At 43.4% G+C, this 7,555-nt stretch overlaps 1 pseudogene; it reads right to left on the bottom strand.

The window, feature by feature from the left end:
• Positions 1-378: 378 nt before the first annotated feature.
• LOC111974043 (eosinophil peroxidase-like) lies at positions 379-6,439 on the bottom strand (annotated as a pseudogene).
• Positions 6,440-7,555: the final 1,116 nt, after the last annotated feature.

Below are 7,555 nucleotides of genomic sequence, written 5' to 3'. Positions count from 1 at the left end.
TCAGTGACTCTCCCACTCCTCTTTCTCTCCTATCAGTGACTCTCCCACTCCTCTTTCTCTCCTATCAGTGACTCTCCCACTCCTCTTTCTCCTATCAGTGACTCTCCCACTCCTCTTTCTCATATCAGTGACTCTCCCACTCCTCTTTCTCTCCTATCAGTGACTCTCCCACTCCTCTTTCTCCTATCAGTGACTCTCCCACTCCTCTTTCTCCTATCAGTGACTCTCCCACTCCTCTTTCTCTCCTAGTGCAAGAATAACAAACCAGTGAATTTACCTCTTTTCTCCTTGATGATCTGTTAAAGCTTATCATACATTAAAATATAATAAAAAATGAATTTTAAAAGACAGAAAAGGTAGCTTAGTTGTAACCTGTGGGTCAGAGAGGGCTCTGGACAGTGAAGATCAGGTGCCCTGAGAAGAAGCTGTCAGAGGTCATGCTGTTGCCACCGTAGTAAGTTGACAGCCAGATCTTGTCCCCCTTGTTGAGCTGCAGCAGTGTGCCTCCAGTAGCCGTGATGTAGCTGTTCTGCTGGGTGGTGAAGGAATGCAGCACCAGCTGGCCGTTTCTCCGCAGGTCCACGCTGCCCACATTCTGTTATATGGTGCAATGGAACTCAAACTCGTAGACGCCTGGCTCCACGCAGGTGAACTCCCCCATCCTGGTGTCGTAGTGGTTCTGTCCATTGTAGATTACCTCATAGGTTTGGATGGGCTGGCCTGGTTTGGGGTAGTTGTAGCCGAGCCGCACGGCGAAGGCAGATTTTGCGTAGATGCCAGGCAAACCACGTGGCCCTTGTGGTCCTGAGTGAGAGAGACTGAGGTTAGGAATGATATCAACACTACAACAGACACTATTAGTCATAACAGTGGTTATGCTTCTCCTTGTTATATACTATTAGTGATATCAGTGGTTATGCTTCCCCTTGTTATGTACTATTAGTCATATCAGTGGTTATGCTTCTCCTTGTTATATACTATTAGTCATATCAGTGATTATGCTCTGGGGGACCTCATCAGATAACCACTTAGCACCTCACATCAGGCCTAGTGAGTGACTACCAGAAGATTTATGACATAATACAGACAGTAATCATATACAGTGGCAAGAAAAAGTATGTGAACACTTTGGAATTACCTGGATTTCTGCATAAATTAGTCATAAAATTTGATCTGATCTTCATCTAAGTCACAACAATAGACAAACATAGTGTGCTTAATCTAATATCACACTAATTATTGTATTTTTTTTGTCTATATTGAATGCATCATTTAAACATTCACAGTGTAGGTTGAAAAAAGTATGTGAACTCCTAGGCTAATTTCTCCAAAAGCTAATTGGAGTCAGGAGTCAGCTAACCTGTAGTCCAATCAATGAGACGAGATTGGAGATGTTGGTTAGAACTGCCTTGCCCTATAAAAAACACTCGCACAATTTGAGTTTGCTATTCACAAGAAGCATTGCCTGATGTGAACCATGCCTCGAACAAAATAGATCTCAGAAGACCTAAGATTAAGAATTGTTGACTTGCATAAAGCTGGAAAGGGTTACAAAAGTAAAAAAGCCTTGATGTTCATCAGTCCACGGTAAGACAAATTGTCTATAAAAGGAGAAAGTTCAGCACTTTTGCTACTCTCCCTAGGAGTGGCCGTCCTGCAAAGCTGACTGCAAGAGCACAGCACAGAATGCTCAATGAGGTTAAGAAAAATCCTAGAGTGTCAGCTAAAGACTTACAGAAATCTCCAGAACATGCTAACATCTCTGTTGACGAGTCTACGATACGTAAAACACTAAACAAGAATGGTGTTCAAGGGAGGACCCCACGGAAGAAGCCACCGCTGTCCAAAAAAACATTGCTGCATGTCTGAACTTTGTAAAAGTGCACCTGGATGTTCCACAGCGCTACTTGCAAAATATTCTGTGGACAGATGAAACTACAATTGAGTTGTTTGGAAGGAACACACAACACTATGTGTGGAGAAAAAAAGGCACAGCACACCAACATCAAAACCTCATCCCAACTGTAAAGTATGGTGGAGGGAGCAGCATGATTTGGGGCTGATTTGCTGCCTCAGGGCCTGGATAGCTTGCTATCATCGACCGAAAAAATAATTCCCAAGTTTATCAAGATATTTTTCAGGAGAATGTTAGTCTATCTGTCCGCCAATTGAACCTCAACAGAAGTTGGGTGGTGCAACAGGACAACGACCAAAAACACAGAAGTAAATCAACAACAGAATGGCTTCAACAGAAGAAAATACGCCTTCTGGAGTGGCAAGGTCAGAGTCCTGAACTCAACCCGATTGAGATGCTGTGGCATGACCTCAAGAGAGCAGTTCACACCAGACATCCCAAGAATATTGCTGAACTGAAACAGTGTTGTAAAGAGGAACGGTCCAAAATTCCTCCTGACTGTTGTGCAAGTCTAATCCATAACTACAGAAAATATTTGGTTTAAGTTATTGCAGCCAAAGTAGAGTCAACCAGTTATTAAAACCAAGGGTTCACATACTTTTCCCACCCTGCACTGTGAATGTTTACACAGTGTGTTCAATAAAGACATGAAAACGTATAATTGTTTGTGTGTTATTAGTTTAAGCAGACTGTGTTTGTCTATTGTTGTGAACTAGATGAAGATCAGATCAAATTTTATGACCAATTTATGCAGAAATCCAGGTATTTCCAAAGGGTTCACATACTTTTTCTTGCCACTATACATGTAAATGGGGGAGAGAAGGGATGGTGGAGGAGGGTGGTGATTTTACCTTCTGGACCTGGTGGCCCTCTCGGTCCTACTGGTCCTTGTTCAGTCGAGCCAGTTCCACCAGATTTGGGATCTGTGTTTGGACCAGGTTCAATAAAAAATTATATTAGAAATCATGTATTACTTCCTGTATATATTGACAAACTAATATCTTTCTAACTCACACTTGAGAACACACAAATTCCCACCTCAGTAAGGCTCAGTTAAAGAGAGATGTATGTCACACGAGGCCTCAGATCAACACTCACTATCACCATTGTCCTTCCAGGGGCTGAGGTCGAAAGCAGGGATGTCTTCACAAAGGGTGTAACCGGACTCACGGGGGTGATACTGGAAGGGTCAGGGACATCAGCGATGCCAGTGTTGTCACAGGTGATGCGAGCCAGAGATGTCTTCCCCAAGCTTTTTTTCTGATCCTCGGTGAAGACTATCGTTTTCCCACCACAGTCTGATACACAACACAAATTATGGTGATAAACAGGGTTTTTGTAAATTATGACTGAAGACTCAGAGATATGAAAGTCCAAATAAGACATTGCTGAGTCCTTTCTAAAAAAAAAAAGTTTTTAAAGGCTCTGTTAATACAGTCAAACATGCTGTGGATTGAGAGTCTATAAACGACCCTGCCTAATCAATGTTGTCAGGAGTCCCATAGAGGTTCAGCAGGTTCTGGGCCAGCTCAGTGTTGTTTATCACCATTGCCAGGTTCTGGGCCTAGGACAGGTTACATAACCCATACCATTTGTTGTAACCTGAGAGGGGTAACAAGAAGATGAAGTGTTAATTGGCAGCCTTTTACAGAAATACAGTATCACATAGAAGACAGTGTGGAGAGCTTTGACAGTAGTCCTCCCATGTGTGGTATAAGTGGAGTAAAGTTCTACTGTAGAGAAAGATACGCTTCTAGATGAGACAGTTAATCAGAGAGAGGGAGAAATAGAGGATAGGAGACAGAGAGAGGGAGTATGTGGTCTCGGTTGAGAGAGCCCATGACCAGGGACATTTTAACGGAAAACTCAAACAGCCTATCCCTCAGCTCATCATGTGGTCCTGAGTGTTCAGTTTATCCTGACGACCCACCAGCCACCTCAGCATAGGGTCCAAACCACCTTTTTTTTTAAACTTTATTTAACTAGGTAAGTCAGTTAAGAACAAATTCTTATTTTTAATGATGGCCTAGGAACAGTGGGTTAACTGCCTTGTTCAGACCGACAGATTTTTACCTTGTCGGATCAGGGATTCAATCTTGCAACCTTTTGGTTACTAGTTCAACGCTCTAACCACTAGATTACTGCTACCTGGGGGAGCAGGTAGCAGTAAGGCCTGATCCAGCTATACTTTAGTAGTAATAATAATACAACCTTATTTTAATCTATACACTTTTAGTGTACAACGGGAAATCACTTATGGTGAATGTAAATGTCCCCCTGAGAAGTGGGACTGAGAGTTGTACCTTCAAAGACAATCCTCCAGGGGGCGAAGAAGGCCCTGTGCAGCAGCGGACTGGGGAACTGGGCGTTCTCGTTGTAGTTCTCATCCAGACGGAAGATAAAGGGCTGGATGRAAAGGTGAGCGAAGAGGTAGGCAAACACATTGGAGATGCTGGAGTCGACATTCTCATCATAGCCAGGGTAGGTGGACAGCTGCCTTGCAATGAAGTCTGGGCCCACAATGTGGAACAGGAAGTCCCTGAAGGTGATCACCTGTGAGAGGAGGAAGGACATGTGTGACAGTTTAATCACCCAGCAACTCAAACCCATGTGTGTAGGTAACTACAACTATGTTATGACCTTTGTAACTTTGAACTCCATGTACAGATAGAAACTGAGCTAAATTAAATAGATTTGTTATTAGGCTCTCATTGGAATTACCTGGAAGTAGCCTCCCATGATCTTGCAGGTCTCCTGGTAGGTGATCTCTCCAGTCCAGTGAGGGTTGAGCTGGGTGAGGGTGCGGGTCATACGGTTGTGTTCACGCAAATCATTGTGTGCATGGAGGTCAGAGCAATGTTCAGGATGCGGTTGGACACCTCCCTCACCTGGACAGTTGGAGAAAAGGATCCCTCTGGTGAGACTGAAGGAAATGTTGCTTATGTGCCACTAGAGTACTAAGGATCTTACTGCTAACACTATCTTAATCCTAAGGATCAAGATAACAAGGATAGTTAATAGTGTAGCTTAATCAGTATGATAAGTCGCTCTGGATAAGAGCGTCTGCTAAATGACTTAAATGTAAATGTAAAATAATATTGGTAATGATAATACGGTTGTAGTACCAGGGGGAGGAGGTTCCCATTGATTTGCATGTTCGGATCCCAGCCCTTGGCCAGTGAGATGCCATCCTCATACTCAGCAAGGAGCCAGTGGGTGAAGGGTGTGTTGGCAGAGCCTCTTCGAGGGTTTTCCCTAGAGAGAGGGGGAGGGAAATATACATTGAAAAAGTGAAGGAGATGCCATGGTGATATTCATGTTTTTGGCTTGCATCACTAGTCAATTCCTTCCTTCTGTGATTTTAGGCCAGTATGTGTTGTGYAACAACAGGATGGTGTAGGAGTCTTGTTACTTTGATGCCATTATTTGGCTTACCTGTTGTTACAGACACTGGTGGCTGTGCGGAACCTCTTCAGGTTGGGGTGGTTTTGCAGGAAGTGGGGCGGGCCATGGCTGAGCAGCAAGTCAGATCAGCAATAGTCTCCAGATCCTCAGCAGAGATTAGGTCTGTGCGGAAGACAGACAGAGAGCCAGTGAGCTGTGTGATCTGAGTGTTGATGGGGACATGTGTATGGAGAAGTGAGGGTATTTTTCCTAAACCCCGGGGAAATGCCAGAAAGGAGACGTGTGTGTCTGGAGATGTAACTGTGAGAAAAACAGGACAGAGAAACAGGTGTGTGAGAAACAGGACAGACCTGTGGCGTTRAGTGAGCGCTTATGGATGCTGTGTTTTTTTGGTAGATCTTTCCAGGGGTGTTCTCCATGTTGTCTACAGCCCACACCCGCTGAGCGGGTGTCCCGGGCAGGCTGCTTCAGCAGCTCCAGGATGTCTGCATCTACCAGCAGAATTGCTTTTTACGTGTGATAAACTCCTACATGGAGGCAGTGCAGGGACATGAGCCAATGGTATAACTCACTGGTACTGTGTGTAGCATCGCACGCCAGGCATCTAGGCACTCTTACAGTGAGCTATACACGGCTGTGAAGTTATGTGGTGTACCATAAAGACATTTCCACATAGAAATACACATTCTGTACAATACATACACAAACTGAAACATGTTCTGTGATTCATACATGTCACTGAAAAATATATTCCTCTCTACGATCTACCAGGCTCCAAAGGGAAATTTCAAAGAAGGGTTTTCAGACTCACTCTTTTCTGGATTACTCATAGTCCGCATCCACTCTGGCCTCGGCATCATTTTACATCATCCTGCTCAAGCGCCCTTCTGAAGACAAAATAAGTATCTTTCCATTTCTGTGACTGATATCCACATGTCATACGTATGTCTAGAGCTAGCAACATTCTATATGCAACAATTATTTATTCAATATTTTCGTCAAAGTTAATTTGATTGGACCATAGTAAATGAGAGCACATTCAGGCATTTGTTACCAATTTATGTTCTGACCAATTTATTAAATAATTTCTCTTTTCACCCTTTCACAGAATGCAGTCATTTTGGAAGTTTGATGAAAGGTGCTAAAGCCATCCCTCAAGTGCATTCACCTGGCTTAACAAGCACAGGTACAGCCCAAAGGCCAGAAGGCACAGAAAATGCAAAAACACTCACACAGGATGTCATAAGTTTCCCACAGCCAGACGTGTGATGGATGTTGTGGTCACAAAGCGAAAACGACACATACTCTGTGAACTTTAGATGTGTAATTTTTCAGATTGCTTTTACAAGTTTTGAACATTCATGTAAAAACAAAATATGTACTATAATCAACCACAATTCATTCAAATTGTACAATTTATCATGGTCCAARCATACCAACACAGTCGTTAAGAGGGCACGAAAACACCTCTTCCCCCTCAGGATGCTTAAAGTATTTGTCATKKGCCCTCAGATCCTCAAAAAGTTATACAACTGCACCATTAAGAGCATCTTGACTGGCTCCAACACCGCTTGGTRTGGCAACTGCTTGGCATCCGACCATAAGGCATTACAGAGGGTAGTGCATATGGTCCAGTCTTCACTGGGGCCGAGCTCCCTGCCATCCAGGACCTTTACACCAGGTGGTGTCAGAGGAAGGCCCTAAAAATTGTCAAAGACTCCAGTCACCCAAGTCATAGACTGTTYTCTCTGCTACCGCACAGCAAYCGGTACYGGAGTGCCAAGCTTGGGACCAAAAGGCTCCTGAACAGCTTCTACCCCCAAGCCATAAGACTGTTGAACAGTTCATCAAATGGCTACCCTGACTATTTGCATTGACACCATTTTTTTTTCACTTCGCACTGGCTTTATGCAAAGTAACTGGACKCTACTCACACACTCACACATACTACACTGACACACATGYGTGTGTGTGTGAGTGTTGCAGTAGATTCAAGTAGAAATGTTACATGTACGATTTGCAGGTAGAATGTTACATGTATAACTTTTAAATGCTTCCAGCKCTTCAGTCTTTTAAGYGCAGACTATTTTACACCTGGTTTTGTTTGACAGCACCTTTACTGGGCCTTTAAATTAGTAACTCTTTACAGTTTACACTTAATAGGATAGTTCAGAGAAATAATGTATTCAGACATTTGTTTTCTTACCTCATAAGCAGTCTTGGGACTGCTCTTAA

Source organism: Salvelinus sp. IW2-2015, linkage group LG15, assembly GCF_002910315.2.
Source record: "Salvelinus sp. IW2-2015 linkage group LG15, ASM291031v2, whole genome shotgun sequence".
Lineage (NCBI taxonomy): Eukaryota > Metazoa > Chordata > Actinopteri > Salmoniformes > Salmonidae > Salvelinus > Salvelinus sp. IW2-2015.
This window is presented reverse-complemented; position numbering and strand designations above follow the sequence as displayed.